This window comes from Schistocerca piceifrons, chromosome 1 (genome assembly GCF_021461385.2).
Source record: "Schistocerca piceifrons isolate TAMUIC-IGC-003096 chromosome 1, iqSchPice1.1, whole genome shotgun sequence".
Taxonomy (NCBI): domain Eukaryota; kingdom Metazoa; phylum Arthropoda; class Insecta; order Orthoptera; family Acrididae; genus Schistocerca; species Schistocerca piceifrons.
The window spans coordinates 1,100,697,136-1,100,717,710 of record NC_060138.1 but is presented as its reverse complement, the minus strand read 5'-3'; the positions used below and the strand labels follow the sequence as shown (position 1 = coordinate 1,100,717,710).

At 41.5% G+C, this 20,575-nt stretch overlaps 1 protein-coding gene across 3 annotated transcripts in view; it reads left to right on the top strand.

The window, feature by feature from the left end:
• Positions 1-20,575, top strand: part of LOC124776224 (ADP-ribosylation factor-like protein 13B) — a 213,328-nt gene that overhangs the window by 20,971 nt on the left and 171,782 nt on the right. The window contains exon 2 of one of the 3 annotated variants that reach the window (XM_047251101.1): positions 18,815-18,895. The exons of the other annotated variants lie outside the window; for them this stretch is intronic. The gene's annotated coding sequence lies outside the window, so the exon portion shown is untranslated. The remainder of the gene's footprint in view (positions 1-18,814; positions 18,896-20,575) is intronic. 3 annotated transcript variants of the gene reach the window in all.

The window sequence follows — 20,575 nt, the reverse complement described above, 5'->3', positions numbered from 1 at the left end:
GTCAGAATAAACTTTTTTTTGTAATGTCTGTGCTGAACAAACCATTGCTGCTGCAAGTGGACACAGGAGTGACTGTTTCACTCCTCAACTTGCAAAAGTACTTATGTCTGGGCTCTCCACATTTGGCTCCCATCAGACAGTGATAAGCTACAAGGCATGTATAGCACAACTCATTGCCAGTGCTGCCTGTGTTGTCGGCTTGGCTTGTTCTGTTCATCTGCAATGATTGTTTTTGCTAATGCTGTTTTGTTCTTGTATCGTTTCTTATGATGGCAAGTTTAAGTGAACAACGTGCAGGTTGAAATTTTGTTTTCTACTTGGTAAAAAATCTGAAACTGTTTTAATGTTAAAAACAGCGTAAGATGATGATGCTATGGGAAAAACTGAAGCATAAAAGTGGTTTGCTCGATTTTAAAATGATTTGTTGATGATGGACAAACCCCGTTCTGGACGTGCATCAACTACCCGAATCAACACAAGTATTGAAAAAATCGAGAGCTTATGCTCACAGATCCTCGAAAGACAATTGATCAACTGTCAAAGATTTGCGGGCCATTTTGGTGCTCAGTTCCGCGGATTTTAACAGAAGATTTGGGAATGAAAAGGGTTGTTGCCAAGTTTGTTCCTCGGATTCTGACTAACAATCAAAAGGAACGTCGAGTTGAAACATGTTGTACTTTGAAACAACAGCTTAATCCAGATTTTCTGGTGATGAGTCATGGCACTGTGGTTGTGACCCAGAAACAAAGCAACAGTCAAGCCAAGGGAAGACATCATTGTTACCCCATCCATTCATAACAAAAATCAAAACAATGCTGATTTGATTTTTTGGTGCCAAGGGTATAGTTCATTCAGAGTTTGTTCCCCCAGGCCAGACCATCAATCAAACTTTTTATTTGAAAGTTTTAAGAAGATTGCACAGCAGTGTTCATCAAAAAAGACTAGATTTATGGCAGACGGGAGTTCCACCATGACAATGCACCTGCACACACAGCTGTCTCTGTTAGACAGTTTTCGGCAAAAGAATGGCATGATTCTGATGTCCCACACACCTTACTCGCCTGACCTGGCTCTGTGCATCTTTTTATTATTCCCACACATGAAATGGGGTATGAAAGGACACTGATTTAACGACTTTGAAGAAGTCAAGGAAAAAACGAGGGGGAGCTGTCAACCATTTCTAAAGATGACTGCATAAAATGTTTAGAACAGTGGAAGTACTGGTGGGACAAATGTGTTAGTTGTCGTGGAGAGTATTTTGAAGGGGATAAGGTTGTTTTGTAAACAATTTGAAAATATATAGTTTTTTTTTTTTTTTTAAAGCCCTTCGTATTGCTGTCCTTGGTCAATTTCAGCTGCCATGGCTTACAAATCTGTGGTCCATCCTCTCACTTACTTGGTTGTGAATGACCCCCGAAGAGAGAATTTGTTTGGGTTAGATGCTTTGATTTTGAATTTTATATTATTGAGACTGTATATCTTGTATTGGATGAGGTTCCTTATCAAGATATTGTGTACTGAATTGTTTCCTGAGGGATTAGGATGTGTGAACAACTTCACAGTATGTATCACACTTAAACCTTTGACTAAGCTGCATTATATATATATAAAAAAACAAAGATGAGGTGACTTACCAAACAAAAGCGCTGGCAGGTCGATAGACACACAAACAAACACAAACATACACACACAATTCAAGCTTTCGCAACAAACTGTTGCCTCATCAGGAAAGAGGGAAGGAGAGGGGAAGACGAAAGGAAGTGGGTTTTAAGGGAGAGGGTAAGGAGTCATTCCAATCCCGGGAGCGGAAAGACTTACCTTAGGGGGGAAAAAGGACAGGTATACACTCACACACACGCACATATCCATCCACACATACAGACACTGCTTGTGTCTGTATGTGTGGATGGATATGTGCGTGTGTGCGAGTGTATACCTGTCCTTTTTTCCCCCTAAGGTAAGTCTTTCCGCTCCCGGGATTGGAATGACTCCTTACCCTCTCCCTTAAAACCCACTTCCTTTCGTCTTCCCCTCTCCTTACCTCTTTCCTGATGAGGCAACAGTTTGTTGCGAAAGCTTGAATTGTGTGTGTATGTTTGTGTTTGTTTGTGTGTCTATCGACCTGCCAGCGCTTTTGTTCGGTAAGTCACCTCATCTTTGTTTTTATATATAATTTTTCCCACGTGGAATGTTTCCTTCCATTATATTGATATATATATATATATATATTTTTTTTTTTTGGCACATCCTGTGCCTGTGTCCTTATGTGAACAAGTTAAGCGCAAATTGGATCACTTAATGTCCCTAGGCATTGTTTGACTGATTTACATAAGTGAGTGGGCTACACCATTGGTGACTGTCAAAAAATTATCACGTCTGCTCCAACTTTATGCAAACTTTAAAGTTACCATCAGTATGCAATCTCTTATTGACACACACTGTCTCCTTGGAACTGATGAATTACTTGCAAAATTGACTGGGGGCCAATTCTTTCCCAAAACTGACTAGGATGAGGGGTACCTGCAGGATGTGTTAGATGAAAAATCCAAACAGTTGCTGTTGTGAACAAGCCCTTTGGTCTTTACGAATACTGACATTTAATATTGGGTGTGGCCTAGTGCTGCATCCATTTTACAATGCTTTTTGGAGCAATTCACGCAGAGGTTCCTTGCTGCATCGACTATCGAGATGATACTGTAGTAATGGGCGCTAAGGCGGAGAACACTTATCTAACTCTGTTCTCTCTTTACGGTTTTGCAAACTGCTGGCTTTAAGTGTAATCTTATTAAGTCACAACTTTTTCACGCTCTGTTGGTCATGAACTTTCCAGGTAGGGCATTCAACCCTTGGAACAGCAAGTCATCACTATTACGTCTTTGTCTCGTCTGACCAGTTTCTGGGAACCACAGGTATTCCTTAATAAAATGCATATTATCACAGGTTTCTTGCTGCTGCAGCCACTCTGGCTCTACCTCTCCACCAGCTGCTTCATAAAAGATGTACCTTTCACATGGTCGCCAGGCTATGGGCATGCCTGTGTGTGCCTTATAAACAATGTACAGACTGTGCCTTGCCTGCAGTCTTCCAACATGCTAAAAATTTAGTCTTGGCCACAGATGCATCCCAGCATTGGGTGGGGTGGTTCCAGCCCATCGTAATGAATGCAGTGGCTCTGAGTGACCTATCCCTTGTGCATCCAAAACTCTCAATGCAGCTCAGCAGCACTAGCCACAAATCGAAAAAGAATCCCTTGTGATTGTTTATGCTTTAAAATAATTTTATGTGTTGTTGTACAGTAGGAAATTCCACTTACTCACAGATCCTAAACCTCTATTTTTCTTGTTTCACCATTCAGCTGAATTAGCTGGCAAAGCCTTCAGTGTTGGGCCTTATTTTTGTGGAGATATAATTGTGAGATCCGTATCTGCCCTGCATCACAGCACACAAATGCAGACGCATCATCTGGACTGCCCATGGGGCCCGTCCGGGTGTTTGATCAGGAAGAACTGTTGTGTTTTCATTTCACAGAAGTAAGACAGACTATTAATGGCTTTCCCATTACTAGCTCCAGGAGCATTAGCAGTGGTTGCAGACCCAGTGCTTAAAGTTGTGTGCATGATGACGTAGGTAGCCTGACTGTTCACTGGGCTGGGCAAGTGATGTATTGTGGAACTTCAATGTTTTCCGTCGTCATCTTTCCCTGTGAGATGGTGCCATTCTCTTGTTGACAGACGGAGGTACTCCCAGTGTTGTAATTCCAGCAACACTGCATTGCAGGGCTCTCAACCTGTTAGGTCAAAGTCATTGGGGAGACTCCAACACTAAACAATTGGCATTTCAACACATGATCTGGCCTGGTATTGATTGCAAGTTGGAGCACGGGCTCATGACCTACCAAAGTGTTTAAATCAACAGGTGGCACCACACACTGTTTTTTCCCCCTTGGCCAGTGCCTACACTACGAAGAATAACAGAGGGCCTATAACACCTCCTTAGGAAACTCCAGATATTACTTCTGTTTTACTCAATGATCTTCTGTCAGTTGTTAAGAACTGTGACCTTTCTGACAGAAAATCACAAATCCAGTCACAAAAATGAGATGATACTCTATAGTCAAGCAATTTAATTAGAAGTCACTTGTGAAGAACAGTGTTGAAAGTCTTCTGGAAATCTAAAAATATGGAATCAATTGGCATCCCCTGTCAACAGAACTCATTATTTCATGAGCACATAGAGCAAGTTGTGTTTTACAAGAATATTTTTCTGAATCCATGTTGGCTATTTGCTAATAAATCATTTTCTTTGAGGTGAATCATATATGTTCCAAAATCATGCTGCAAATCGATGTTAGTGATATGGGTCCGTAATTCAGCAGATTACTCCTATTTCCTTTCTTGGGTATTGATGTGACTTGTGCTCTTCCCAGTTGCTAGGTACAGATCTTTCTATTAGTGAGCTGTTGTATCTGATTGTATGTATGGAGTTTTGTACCAGCATACTTTGGAAGGAATCTGACTGGTATACAATCTGGATCACAATCCTTGCCTTTCATAAGTGTTTTAAGCTGCTTCGCTACATCGAGCATATCTGCTTCTAAGTTACTCGTGCTGCCAGTTGTTCTTGATTTGAATTCTAGAGTACTTACTTTGTCTTCTTTCGTGAAGAAATTTCAGAAAACTGTGTCTTGTAACTCTGCTAAAGTGACACTGTTGCCAATAACATAACCATTGTTATTGTGCAGTGAAGGTACTGACTGCATTTTGCCACTGGTATATTTTATATACTACCAGAATCTCTTTGGGTTTTCTGCCAGCTTTCAAGACAGAGTTTCATTGTGGAAACTATTAAAAGCGTCTCCCATTGAAGTTCGCGCTAAATTTCAAGCTTCTGTGAAACTTCTTGATGATTTTGCATTCTTTTAAATATGGCATGTTTTTTGGTTGCTTTACAATAGTGTTCTGACCTGTTGTGTGTACCGTGGGGGACCAGTACCATCTCTTATTAAATTATTTCATATATATCTCCAATTGCCATCAATACTATTTCTTTGAATTTAAACCACATCTGATCTGAACTTACATAGTCAGATTGGAAGGTGTGGGGATTTTCTATTAGGAAGGTGCCAAGCAAATTATTATCTGCTTTTTTAAATAGATATATTCTGCATTTATTTTTGATAGGTTTGGATGTTACGGTATTCAGTCTAGCTACAACAATCTCATGGTCACTAATCCCTGTAGTCTATCATGATGCTACCTATTTGGTCAGTATTATCTGTTGCTAAGAAGTCAAGTAAATTTTCGAAACCATGTACACTTCAGGTGGGCCCGTGAACTAGTTGTTCAAAATAATTTTCTGAGAAGGCATTCAGTATGATTTCGAATGATGTTTTATGCCTACCACTGATGATAAACATGTATTTTTGCTGTTCAGCAACTTTATCTTGTGAATCTTTAGAGAAAAGTCGAAGCACATGTACGTTAAAAGTAAATAGCAACAATGAAATATTGTTTAAGAAGTAGGAATATTAAAGGATTGATAAATAAATGGTAGAAGAAGGAGGTTTCATTGGGGTTGTCTGTCTGTAAATGCTTGAGGTTGATTAAGGATAAGAGAGTGGTTTAGACAATTGCAGAGAATTGTAACAGTATATGCAGGTTTGGGCCCTGCGTGTTTGCCATCACATGCGAGTATATGCTTCAAGGGCCAAGCATGACTCCTGCAAGTTGTTTGTCAACAGAATAGTTGTTGAGCTCCTTACTGCCAAGCATCTCCTGCAGCCGCCACAGTGTCTGGGGGGCACACTGCTACACATTGTTACAGAATTATATTTCAGTTGTAATCATGTTTGGACCTTTGTCTGCCTGACAGTGCTGATTAGTCATAGTCATACATGGCGTGCAGCTCACAGTAAACAGCACTGCAGTAGCAGACATCTGATAGCATCTGTACAGTCATGTGTCCATGTGACACCTGTACTGGTATTCCTCCACTGGCTCAGTCTCATGATATCCAGTTCAGGTCCAGGCTCTAAACTGACCATCAGCCATCCTTGATCCTGTACTTCGGACTACAATGTCTGCTGCTGCGTATCAGACGTGCTGTCCATACGTCAGCTGCTGTGGAAGGCCCCATTGCACTGGAACTGTTCCCTTCGCCAAGACCATAGCCACTCCAGAAGACTGCTTCATCAGTTCATCCATCAGAAAGGCCTCTACTACACATTGTTACAGAAGTACATTTCAGTTGTAATCATGTCTGGACCTTTGTCCGCCAAGCTGTACTGATTAGTCATAGTCATTAAAGAAACAGTTATTCCGATATGTGCATATCAATCACACCCTGGGCACATCACTCAGCCAAGGGTTACCATAGCTGGCAGCAAGGGTAATTGATTCTGTGATCCAGTGCTCTCCTCTTGTCTGCAATATACTTCAGTTGTCGATGTGTATAATGTTTTTGTTATACTTGTGACACTCGTAGCTCATGTGGTTTCTCAGTGCAGCACTTGCTCAGGATTCACACATTCCAGCACCTGCTCACGGTTTGCTGGCTGATGCACCAACTCTTTGCCTCGTCCATCACCTGGCTGCCACCCGCCCACCGCGTGGAGGCCAAAGCTGCCAAGTCGTGTCACATTTTGCCCAGATGAAACAGCCATGGCCAGCGCTCTTCCCATGGATGGCAGTGCTTGGACAGCATAAAACCAGTGATTTTTTTTTACCATAGCTCAACACATGTGAGCAGCCCATAGTGGCTTGTCTTTTATGTATTCTGTTTTATAAATTTTGTGACTATAGCTTTATCGCTTGATTTTTAGTTTAACATGTGACATGTAAATACTGTTTCTTCTTTGTACTACTTGCCAGTACTTACACTGAAAAATTTTTTCTTTACTGTAATTTTGTAATTATGTTACAGGCCAATTTGAGAGTTTTATTTCCAATGAAGGCACTCATAGCAGTGCCGAAACCTAGGTCAAAAGACTCCTTTTTTGCGACCAAGGGCTGCTGTTTCTGTTAATTTTAAAATCAATGAGGCTGCATCTTCACATGTGTTTCAGTGTTTCTTCATGTCTATCTATCTACAAGGATACTCTGCAAATCACATTTAAGTGTCTGGCATATGTTTCATCGCACTATATTCTCAATAATTTTCTGTCATTCCACTGTTATACGGCTTGCAGAAAAAACAAACACCTATATCTTTCCATGCAAGCTCTGATTTCCCTCATTTTACTATGATGATCTGATGCACCTTCACTCATGACATGCGTGATCTCAGAGATCGTGTGCTCATACAGTTCACAGGCCTGCTTATGGAGGTTCCTGGTGTGCCCCAGTGAACTGCCAAGGAAACGCTATTATTTAAGCAATCGCAAACAAGTGCTTGGCTCAGTCTGTACCCTGTATTATTATTTGTTCAGTCGATGTGTTACTCTATAAAGTACTATGTTCCATAAATTGTGTTTGCTCTTGCTATAGAATGGTCATTTTTCCCTGTGTTTGGCAGCATCAAGAAAATAATTTCACTTTCAGAGGGGAAAGTTAGTTATTAAAATTTTGTTAGAAGATCCCACTGCAACAAGAAATGCATTTGTTTAATTTTATGTCCACACCAAATCCTGTATTATATCCATGACACTCTCTCCCCTATTTCTCGGTGATACAAAACGTGTTGCTCTTCTTTGAACTTTCTTGATGTACTCCTATCTGGTTGGTTGGTTTGGGGAGCAAGGGGACCAAACTACAGGGTCATCAGTCCCCAATCCTATCTGGTAAGACTCCCACACCATGCAGCAGTACTCCAAAAGAGGATGAAAAAGCATAGTGTAGGTAGTCTCTTTAATAGCTCTTTTGCATAGTCTAAGTGTTTTGCCTGTAAAACACAGTATTTGATTCCCCTTCCCCACAATCTTTTCTGTGTGTTCCTTTAAGTTGTTTGTAATTGTAATTGCTAGGCATTCAGTTGAATTTATCGTCTTTAGATTTGACTGATGTATTGTGTAACCAATGTTTAATGGATTTCTTTTAGCACTCGTGTGGATGACCCCACACTGTTAATTATTTAGAGTCAGCTGCCATTTGGACTGTACAGACATCTTTTCTATATCATTTTTCAATGTGTTTTCATATGCAAATAACCTAAGACAGCTGCTCTGATTGTATACTAAATCGTTTATAAAGATAAGGAACAGCAGAGGGCCTGTAACACTACCTTGGTTGACCGGGAATCACGAATCAAGTTGCATAACTGAGAACATATTCCATAAGCATGCAATTTGATTACAAGCCACTTGTGAGGCACGGTGTGTTTTCATTTGTTTTGCTGGAGCTGGGTTTCATCCTTCTCAGTTGTTCGATGTATTTCAACCACACTGATCTTGTTTGTGTGCTAGTCATCTTGATGGGGCAGCTTACTCAAGTTTTTGAGTTGTGCCACTCTGTATTCACATTGCACTATAGTGCGTGTGCCCAACCATACCTGACCAGGACTGTTCATGCATTATTACAGTACGTTTCCACCATGTCCTGGATGTCCACTGTTCACTTCTTGGATTATGTACTTGTGTTCAGTTATTTGCTTTCTCAGTTGTGGAAGGGATTCCTTTGCAGTTCGTGTTAATTTTTCTCATCAGATGCTTATTCTTGGCGATGCCCTCTCTTGTGTGTAGTTCAGGTAGTCTGTTGCTGCATTGTTCCTCAGTGCATTTTTCTACTTATTTCTTGTGTTTCTGTGTATGCTCAGGTTCCTGTTCCCTTGCTGTGTATTCTCAATCACCAGAGCTCTTGTTGCCTCCAGCCCATCACTCAGGGGTGGAGCAACTCAGGGCCTACTGCAGAGCATCTTTCAGCTCACCCACATTCCTGTTTTTTTTCCGCAGCATTTGGACAGAGCATCCAGAATGTGCGGCAAGGAGTCTTATGTGCCGTCACGCTTGTTGCATTGTTCTTGTGTCATGTGGCACTCCATTCTTGTTCACAGTGTTCTATGCTGGACGTCCTTCTGGTACTGTGCCAGCCTTTGCACATGACCCTGTCAGATGATGATCCTTACATTATTGGCCCTGTCATGGCAGACCCTCCTATCATTGCCATCTCCGGCGAGGCCAGCCTTTCTGTCCTTGCCAGCCCTGGCGAGGCCAGCCTTTCTGTCCTTGCCAGCCCTGTCGATGCTGATATGCTCATTCTCTAGCCGGCCCTGTCGTGGCCAGCCCTACAGTCATCAGCAAACTTATCGTGGCCGGCCTCCTCATGGCATTGTATCCAGCCATCACTGCTCTCATGGCCACCTCTGTGGCTGACTGTGTAGCCATCTGCAAAGTCATCCGTGGCTCTGTTGCAGCTGGCCTTTGTAATACTGTTTCCAACAGCCTCCAACTCCTTCACGGCCATCCCTGCATCCAACCATTTGTCTCCACTGGCAGTGTTGATCCCATCATGTGTTCTTGTGGCCCTGGATTGCACCTTTTGGACTATTAACTGTCAGCCCCACCTCCACCCAACCATCCCTTGTCACCACATAGTTCCCCCATGTGGCTATGCCACACTTCTTTCATTCTTATTGTCTTGTTCCAGCCCACTCTGATGGCTGCCCAGTGCCTTTCTCGTCCCCCTCCCCTGGATGATGCATTTCTCTGAGATGGTTGCACCATCTACCTCAAGGAGGGAGGAGTGTAATTTACACAGAGCTCAACCTCTGCATATTTGGCCCCTTTAATTACATGTTTGCTTCATGTACTAGGCATGGTCTCCTCAAGTTTTTTGTCAACAGAAGCATTTACTGCCAAGTGTGCTGCATTCTCACCAGTGTCTTGGGGTCCAGGTCACGCCGATACGTGGCATGTAGGTCACGGCAAACAGTGCTGCAGTCACTGGCACATAACATGATTTTGTTACTGGGGGGGGGGAAATCTGCAACAGAGTGTTTGCTAATGTTTTTTTCCAAACTGGGCTGTTACAATATATAAATAACTTGCTTCATTAATCATATTAAATAAATATCAGAGTTCTGGGCAGATATCATAATAATTTCTCTAATAAATTAGAAGAAAAAGTAGCACTCTGTAAACTCTGAATTAAAGATGGTCATGATATGTTTTTCTGATATGGAAAGCTTTTAATCATTAGCTTTATTGTAAGTGATAATTTGGCAAACCGGCTTTCATTTTAGTCTTCTGAAATGCTTATGGAGCCGAATATATCAAGCTGATGTTTCTATTTAGCAGTGAGTTAGTGGTTCTAATTTACTAAATAAACCTAAGTTTATTCTCAGTTGTCATTCTTATATGCATGTTTCTGTGTTGATACTCATTCCCCAACCTGAAGTTGCAGTTGAAGTAACGTTTTTGTGATGCTGTTGAAGACATTCAAGAGATTATATTGTAGTCTTTGTGTTTTATTGTAAAGAGGTTATTATGAGCATTGTTACTCTGTATGACTCTTTGTACAATTACAAGATAATGTACTTTCAATCAAATAAATTGATGCTGAAGCCTGTTGTTCTAAGTTTATTACACACCCTGCAAACTAGTGTATAACTTTCTCATTTAATTTGGTACAACTGATAAGTGTTTAATGAAAATTATTAATAAAAATAATATTGTAGTACTGACCTGAACATCATTCATAATCATCATTACCAGAACTTTTACTAATTTAAACGAACATTTTTTTCACACAAGCGACTTATCATTTGGTGCATCCCACCCACCCACCCACCTTATCCTTGTACACTTTCACCAGTGCCAATCTTTGCTACTAATTGTGATATGCACTGTACAGAACTCTTGCAGTTGTGGTGCCTCTGTCGCTCCCCTCAGCTTGGTGCCCCAAGTTGCAGCTTGTGTCCTTTTTGGTCCTAAATTGGTTCTGTAAACATCAGCTCTAAATTCCGTACCTTAAGAGTGGTGAGCACGTCATCTTTGATATTATGAAACAAATCTCTTCTACTGCAAGTTCTTTATTCCTCATATTTTGCGAGATACGCACCGAGACAAGAAGAAAATACCATTAACATCAGCTTTATATTGCATATCTGAAGAGCTGTGAGCACTTGTTCATCTTCGCTGCTGTGAAACACGTCTCTTACTGAACAAGCACTCATAGCTCTTAAGGTAAGCAATTTAGAGCCCATGTTTGCTTTTTTTTTTTTTTTTTTGTTCACGCAACCACCTTCAAAAATATGGAAATCAAAGAACTTGGAGTGGAAGAGATGTGTTTCACAGCATCAAAGATGAACAAGTACTCATAGCTCTTAAGATATGGATGTTAAAGTCCATGTTTGCTAGACTTTTTTTACTTTAAATTATCATTCCTGTCATATCCCTGAATATTGACCATTCCTCCTGGGACTCCCTACTTCAGGATATTTACCTCTAAGCTGTCAAGAAGAAGTTGGATAAATAAGTCTGTTCAGAAAAGACAAGTGATCTGACTGACTGCAGTGCATGTAACAAAATGTGCGTTAGAGCTTGTGATACTGAAGGTAAACAATATGAGAAATGGTAGTTGAAGTGAGATTATTTGCCAGCAAAAAGTTAAAAGGAGTCATGAAGTAAATAGAGAGAGAGAGAGAGAGAGAGAGAGAGAGAGAGAGAGAGAGAGAGAGAGAGACCGACCGACCGACCGACCTGTAGTGAGGACAAGGGCAGAAATAGATGAAAAGGTTAGGCATCGGAGGCTTCAGTCCAGAGATAAGGACAGAGAGTGAAACAAAGAAAGGGCAGTGGTAGAGAGATAAAAAGTGCAATTAAGTATTAGAACAGATAAGTCATAATAGATATGTGGAAAAGAGAGCGAGTATGTTTTAATGGCAATTAAGTCCAGAAGTTCCCATCTCCAGAGTTCAGGGAAAATAGTACTGGGCAGGAGAATGCAAATAGTGCATGTGGTGGAGGATGCACTCGGATCCCTTCAGTCAGGCTGTAGAGAGTGCACAGCTACTGGGATAGTGAGTGTCCCTGTGGTGGAGAGATGTTTATAGTACTGCAGTTGTATTGGGCTGGTGCATAAATGTGCAGCATTTTGTCATAAGTTTAGTAAACACAACAGATAAACATAGCAGAGAATTTACTCATCAACTATACATTCTCCTTCACTATTTACAACAGTCTGCCAGTGCTGGGTAACTTTTCGATTCCATAACTGTAGAAATCATGTGACTTTGAGGCTAAGAACTCATCAAGCCATGTTCAGAGCACATTTTCATTTGGTAAGGTAGTTCCGTGAAGGTCGTTTGATAGTGTGGGAAAGGTGAAAATCTGTCTGAGATGACAATAGATGTCAGCAGTGGTGGTTACACCTTGGGTAAACAATTTGTAGTACACCACATCGTCGCTGTCCCAGCAGATGCACAACATTTTCATTTGTGGATGCACACTATAGTTTGTATGGGGAGTTGTTGCTTTGTTTGGGCTTAACTACTCTTTTATTTTCCTTATGTTAGCATAAGACACCATTTCTCATCACCAGTAATGACAGATGATCACCCGAGTGGACGGTGTTGTTCCCAAGCCAATTGATGACAGGCGAGCAGAGATACACATATGACATCCCACTGTTTTTTGTGATTTTGGCTTAGAGCATGCAGTACCTGTACACTTGATGTTTGAACCTTCTCCATTGCACAAAAATGTCACACGATGGTGGAATAATGATAGTTTGTCACATTTGCCAGTGCTCAAGTATACTGATGTGAATCACTGTGGACTATGCATTGAAACAATCTTCATCAAATCCTGAATGTCTTCCTGAATGTGGAGAGTCACTAAAGTCAAAACAATCCTCCATAAAACGAGAAAACTATTTTCTTGCTGTGCTGTATCCACTGGCATTATCCCCATACACTCCACAAATGTTTCTGTCTGCCACCACTGCTGTCACCTCTCTACTGAACTCAAACAGAAGAATATGTTGGAAATCTTCTGAGTGATCCACTTGGCAATCTATTTTCTAGCATTCAAAGCTCCACTCATTATCTACAAGTGACAAGATGACAATGTGTAAACTGAAATAGCGACAGTGAATTACAAATAAAAACTTACAATCAAAAAATAAACCCACAGCAGCCGGAATACCAACATGAGAACCAAAAATGCTATGAACTTATGGACCATCCTATTAATAAATAAACCAGTGCTCACAATATATCACAGAAGTAGCACTGAACACAGTGAGTAGCTTTTTTAAATGGTGAAACTGATTGAAAGAAACTGAAATAAAATCTTGTTAAGACACTCTTTAAGTGTCATAAAGTCAAGTGCAAGTGGTAAAATGTTGTCACCTGGAAGTGGCTGCTATAGGTCATAATGGTAATTTTTGTGACACCAAATGTAAATATGCAGCTACATTCCAAATTTTAACAAAAGAAATGAATGCAATATTGTAACAATGCCAACTGCTGTTCTGGGAGCACAGAAATAGTCTGCATTGTCACGGGAATCTTCTGAAATGTGTGGGGCTTCTTAGCATTGGAATTTAATCATAAAGCTTTTTGTGCTGTTAGATTACATTTAAATCCATCAAGCAGTTTAATCTTTCCTGTAAAACCAAATCTGCCATTGAGATTGGTAATTTGAAGAAATAGCATATGATTTGTCTTTTAATTCTGCTTTATCTAAAACACTTTATCTTCTCCTTCATCATGTATTTGTGTGTGTCAAGCATCTATTTGACATAATGTGATCATCAATGAAAACAAAATCTTGGGAATAGATGTAACAGAGTCTTTCTCTGACTGCCTGCTAGCTTTCATGATCAGGATCTTTACCACCTGGTCAAGATGTGTATGACGAAAAATTTACCCAATGTATTCTCTACAAGCAACTTTCCCCAGAAAATATGAGATTAATACACTCACTTCAAAAACTCCAATATTCCAGGAGTAGTTCCCAATGACTGTAGATGCCAAGGCATCTTGTGCAGCTGAAGTAGAATGCAATATACCCACTTAAATTTCTCTGTCTGCTTTGCAGATTATGTATGATGATTTAGATGCTCTTGAACAATATGCATGCTTCAGTAACTGTTATCCAATGTTTATAATTCCTGGATTCATTGGCTGAAGTTTACTGGTTGTTTTGCAGAGGAACAGCTTTCATATTGGCAACACTGTTATCCACATTAAGAAAAATTATTTTTTTTGGAAAAGACTTTCAGGAGTGCGGCAACTTGATCTGTCATCCAGGCTCATCACTGATTCATATGCTTGTGCAATGGTTTGCTATTTTTTTTCTTCTTTTTAATTGACGATTTTCTGTTTCACTATGAGGAGCAACATAAGTTCCTCTATTCTGTTAACACTGATGCATGTGAGGACCATCACTGTACGTTTGCCAACAAGTTTCATTTTTGAGCATAAAACAGTTGACATCTTGAGGTGTTGGGTATTGTGTCAGATACAAGTGTAATTTATGGACAATATTTCGACAATGCGATTCAGGATCTTCATCAGGTGCTACTGAAGATGGGTCTCAGGTAACACCTGATGAAGATATTGAGTCAGATTGTCGAAATATTGTCATAAATGATGCTGATATCTGACAGAATACTTGGCGCCTCAAGATGTCAACAAATTGCTGGGAAACTCTGTACTAGAAATGCAGCTTTTTTAATTAGTTAATTAATTAATTTATTTCTTTTTTTGTATCAGGCCTGCTACAACATTATTTTTGGAGGCAATAACATCTTGTTATTTCATTAATTTTTTCATATATAAAAACAAAGATGAGGTGACTTACCGAACGAAAGCGCTGGCAGGTCGATAGACACACAAACAAACACAAACATACACACAAAATTCAAGCTTTTGCAACAAACTGTTGCCTCATCAGGAAAGAGGGAAGGAGAGGGGAAGACGAAAGGAAGTGGGTTTTAAGGGAGAGGGTAAGGAGTCATTCCAATCCCGGGAGCGGAAAGACTTACCTTGGGGGGAAAAAAGCACAGGTATACACTCGCACACACGCACATATCCATCCACACATACAGACACAAGCAGACATATTTAAAGACAAAGAGTTTGGGCAGAGATGTCAGTCGAGGCAGAAGTGTAGATGCAAAGAAGTTGTTGAAAGACAGGTGAGGTATGAGTGGCGGCAACTTGAAATTAGCGGAGATTGAGGCCTGGCGGATGACGAGAAGAGAGGATATACTGAAGGGCAAGTTCCCATCTCCGGAGTTCGGATAGGTTGGTGTTGGTGGGAAGTATCCAGATAACCCGGACGGTGTAACACTGTGCCAAGATGTGCTGGCTGTGCACCAAGGCATGTTTAGCCACAGGGTGATCCTCATTACCAACAAACACTGTCTGCCTGTGTCCATTCATGCGAATGGACAGTTTGTTGCTGGTCATTCCCACATAGAATGCATCACAGTGTAGGCAGGTCAGTTGGTAAATCACGTGGGTGCTTTCACACGTGGCTCTGCCTTTGAGCGTGTACACCTTCCGGGTTACAGGACTGGAGTAGGTGGTGGTGAGAGGGTGCATGGGACAGGTTTTGCATCGGGGGCGGTTACAAGGAAAGGAGCCAGAGGGTAGGGAAGGTGGTTTGGGGATTTCATAGGGATGAACTAACAGGTTGCGAAGATTAGGTGGACGGCGGAAAGACATTCTTGGCGGAGTGGGGAGGATTTCATGAAGGATGGATCTCATTTCAGGGCAGGATTTGAGGAAGTCGTATCCCTGCTGGAGAGCCACATTCAGAATCTGGTCCAGTCCCGGAAAGTATCCTGTCACAAGTGGGGCACCACTGCTGAAGCCCAGGCTATCCGTGATCTGAAGGCTGACCGATCCATCGTCATTCTTCCGGCGGACAAGGGTTCCACGACCGTGGTACTTGATCGTCGGGAGTATGTGGCTGAGGGACTGCGTCAGCTTTCAGACAACACCACATACAAAGTTTGCCAAGGTAACCCCATTCCCGATGTCCAGGCGGAGCTTCAAGGAATCCTCAGAACCTTAGGCCCCCTGCAAAACCTTTCACCTGACTCCATCAACCTCCTGACCCCACCGACACCCCGCACCCCTACCTTCTACCTTCTTCCTAAAATCCACAAACCCAATCATCCCGGCCGCCCCATTGTAGCTGGTTACCAAGCCCCCACAGAACGTGTCTCTGCCTACGTAGATCAACACCTTCAACCCATTACATGCAGTCTCCCATCCTTCATCAAAGACACCAACCACTTCCTTGAACGCCTGGAATCCTTACCCAATCTGTTACCCCCGGAAACCATCCTTGTAACCATTGATGCCACGTCCTTATACACAAATATTCCGCACGTCCAGGGCCTCGCTGCGATGGAGCATTTCCTTTCACGCCGATCACCTGCCACCCTACCTAAAACCTCTTTCCTTATTACCTTAGCCAGCTTCATCCTGACCCACAACTTCTTCACTTTTGAAGGCCAGACATACCAACAATTAAAGGGAACAGCCATGGGTACCAGGATGGCCCCCTCGTACGCCAACCTATTCATGGGTCGCTTAGAGGAAGCCTTCTTGGTTACCCAAGTCTGCCAACCCAAAGTTTGGTACAGATTTATTGATGACATCTTCATGATCTGGACTCACAGTGAAGAAGAACTCCAGAATTTCCTCTCCAACCTCAACTCCTTTGGTTCCATCAGATTCACCTGGTCCTACTCCAAATCCCATGCCACTTTCCTTGACGTTGACCTCCACCTGCCCAATGGCCAACTTCACACGTCCGTCCACATCAAACCCACAAACAAGCAACAGTACCTCCATTATGACAGCTGCCACCCATTCCACATCAAACGGTCCCTTCCCTACAGCCTAGGTCTTCGTGGCAAACGAATCTGCTCCAGTCCGGAATCCCTGAATCATTACACCAACAACCTGAAAACAGCTTTCGCATCCCGCAACTACCCTCCTGACCTGGTACAGAAGCAAATAACCAGAGCCACTTCGTCGTCCCCTCAAACCCAGAATCCCCCACAGAAGAACCACAAAAGTGCCCCACTTGTGACAGGATACTTTCCGGGACTGGACCAGACTCTGAATGTGGCTCTCCAGCAGGGATACGACTTCCTCAAATCCTGCCCTGAAATGAGATCCATCCTTCATGAAATCCTCCCCACTCCGCCAAGAGTGTCTTTCCGCCATCCACCTAACCTTCGCAACCTGTTAGTTCATCCCTATGAAATCCCCAAACCACCTTCCCTACCCTCTGGCTCCTTTCCTTGTAACCGCCCCCGATGCAAAACCTGTCTCATGCACCCCACCACCTACTCCAGTCCTGTAACCCGGAAGGTGTACACGATCAAAGGCAGAGCCACGTGTGAAAGCACCCACATGATTTACCAACTGACCTGCCTACACTGTGATGCATTCTATGTGGGAATGACCAGCAACAAACTGTCCATTCGCATGAATGGACACAGGCAGACAGTGTTTGTTGGTAATGAGGATCACCCTGTGGCTAAACATGCCTTGGTGCACAGCCAGCACATCTTGGCACAGTGTTACACCGTCTGGGTTATCTGGATACTTCCCACCAACACCAACCTATCCGAACTCCGGAGATGGGAACTTGCCCTTCAGTATATCCTCTCTTCTCGTCATTCGCCAGGCCTCAATCTCCGCTAATTTCAAGTTGCCGCCACTCATACCTCACCTGTCTTTCAACAACTTCTTTGCCTCTACACTTCTGCCTCGACTGACATCTCTGCCCAAACTCTTTGTCTTTAAATATGTCTGCTTGTGTCTGTATGTGTGGATGGATATGTGCGTGTGTGCGAGTGTATACCTGTGCTTTTTTCCCCCCAAGGTAAGTCTTTCCGCTCGCGGGATTGGAATGACTCCTTACCCTCTCCCTTAAAACCCACTTCCTTTTGTCTTCCCCTCTCCTTCCCTCTTTCCTGATGAGGCAACAGTTTGTTGCGAAAGCTTGAATTTTGTGTGTATGTTTGTGTTTGTTTGTGTGTCTATCGACCCGCCAGCGCTTTCGTTCGGTAAGTCACCTCATCTTTGTTTTTATATATAATTTTTTCCACGTGGAATGTTTCCTTCTATTATAATGATATCATTAATTTTTTCACTTTCATTAAACAGTTTCATGTCCCTTAAACCATTGGAAACAACCTGTGAGACCGGTTAAAGCTTATACCTCCATCTTACAATTCCTAGATAATTTACTTGAATTGCTGGCTCATTAGGAGAAATTGGAACAGCAATATCTTGATGTATCTGCTGATATAAAATGTCCCAGCTCAGCATGCCACCCAGGTTTCAATTTTTCTCCAGTGTTGCCGCTTCACGAGCAGTTTCTTCATGATCCTTTCATTTGCTAAGAATCCCTTGCCACATCACAGATAGACACTATCTTATTTTCAACGTACTTCCATACATTTTGCAATTTCTCCACTCCTGAAAGGTTTTCTTCCTCATTTGCCACCCATCTTTGTGAATCTCAAAAGTAATTAACTGTATGAAAATGAAAATGTCACTTGCACATCATTCTTACTACTGTACTAGTGTAGGGAATGTGATTGACTTCTAGAAGTGTGGAATGCAGCTGGGAGAGAGGTTGCTAACACCTAGTTCTTAACAACAGCCATTGCTGTCCTGGTGCTAACTGGGAATCCAGCTATAATGTGCTGATAGCTTTTGTGTATTTCCAGAGCTTCTCAAAGATGTGACACCTATGGAGTGGAAGAAAATCTTGTGAATGAAAGGAACACACAGAATGCAAAACACACACTGTATATAAGGTCTTACGGAAGTTTTTGAAATACTGAAATGAAAATGCATTTTACCCAGGAAGTGTTTCACACTTGAATGTCTTTCCCAGGTTGCCAGATATCTCACACTACATGGACAGGAAAAGACTCATATGCTTTCCTTACAAAAAACTGCAGTGAAAAAGTAGAGGGTAAGTGGCACTAGTTATGAAAGTCAGTTTTTCAGTATTCTTTTGTTGTGGTCTTCAGACCAGAGACTGCTTTTGATGCAGCTCTCCATGCTACTCTATCCTGTGCAAGCTTCTTCATCTCCCAGTACATACTGTAATCTACATCCTTCTGAATCTGTTTAGTGTATTCATCTCTTGGTCTCCCTCTGCGATTTTTACCCTCCACGCTGCCCTCCAATACTAAATTGGTGATCCCTTGATGCCTCAGAATATGCCCTACCAACCAATCCCTTCTTCTTGTCAAGTTGTGCCACAAATTTCCCTTCTCTCCAATTCTGTTCAGTACCTCATTAGTTATGTGATCTACCCATCTAACCTTCCGCATTCTTCTATAGCACCACATTTCGAAAGCTTCTATTCTCTTTCTGTCTAAATTATTTATTGTCCACATTTCACTTCCATACATGGCTACCCTCCATACAAATACTTTCAGAAACGACTTCCTGACACTTAAATCTATACTCTATGTTAACAAATTTCTCTTCTTCAGAAATGCTTTCCTCTGTATAATGTTCAAAAATATTCATGTGGCTTACAGAACAGGTCACATTGCAAAGGTAGCAAAACGTTTTGGCCGCTGTTGCAAGCACCCATCAAGATATCTGAGTATATGCAGAACTTCACCGACAAACTTTCAGAAGTGGCAGTATCAAGCAAAACGAGAAAAAAAGATTGGGTAAACATGGGCTATAAATGCATACCTTAAGATCTATTAAGCACTTGTCCATTTTCGCTACTGTTAAACCCACTTCTACTGAAAGCCCTTTGCTGTCCATAATTTGAGAGGTGGTAGTTAGGACAAAACAAGGAAAGAAAGTCTAGTAAACATGGGCTCTAAAGTGCAAACATTAAGAGCTACGGGCATCTATTGATCTTCGCTACTGTGAAATGCATCTTTTCTACGGAACAAGAACTCATAACTCTGAAGGTATTAATTTTAGATTGATGTTTACTACACTTTTTTCTCATTTTGCTCTGTACTACCATCTCTGAAAGTTTGTCAGTGAATTTTTGGTTCGCCCTATATATACCGTGACAAGAACAGTTTGCAATAATAGCTAAAGCATTGGTTTACTTTATGATATGATGGTTTTCAACTGAAAGAATGTTATAGAAGGTTTATGCAGTACAGTTTGATTTAAGTTTATTAATTATTGTGTCCTTTTGATTGGTCTGTTATTTATTCCTTTGGTTACTGGTGAGAGAAAAAGGGAGAGAGAGAGAGAGAGAGAGAGAGAGAGAGAGAGAGAGAGAGAGAGAGAGAGAGAGGGTGGGGGAGACTTGAGAGGTGTACTACATAGAGAAGGAACAAAAGTTATAAGGAAACTAGTGACTTCTGATCTCTATGCATTCCGCCCACATTTTTGTATAATAAATTTTATTATTTATACAACCATTGAACTATTAAAATAGTGTAATGTTCCTTGTGTCATCCTGACTTGATCCAATACTTGATGTATATTCCTTCACAGTTACATGTGAGTGTACTCCTTGCTTCTAATAAAAACCTAACAAGGCAAGTTTCAAGACTCTGGCACAAGGCTTCAAGTTCGAGACTTGTGGTTAGGGAATCGATTTTATGAGCTTTTTTTTTTAAAAAAAAAAAAAAAAAGTATTTAGGAAAAATATAAAAATATGTTA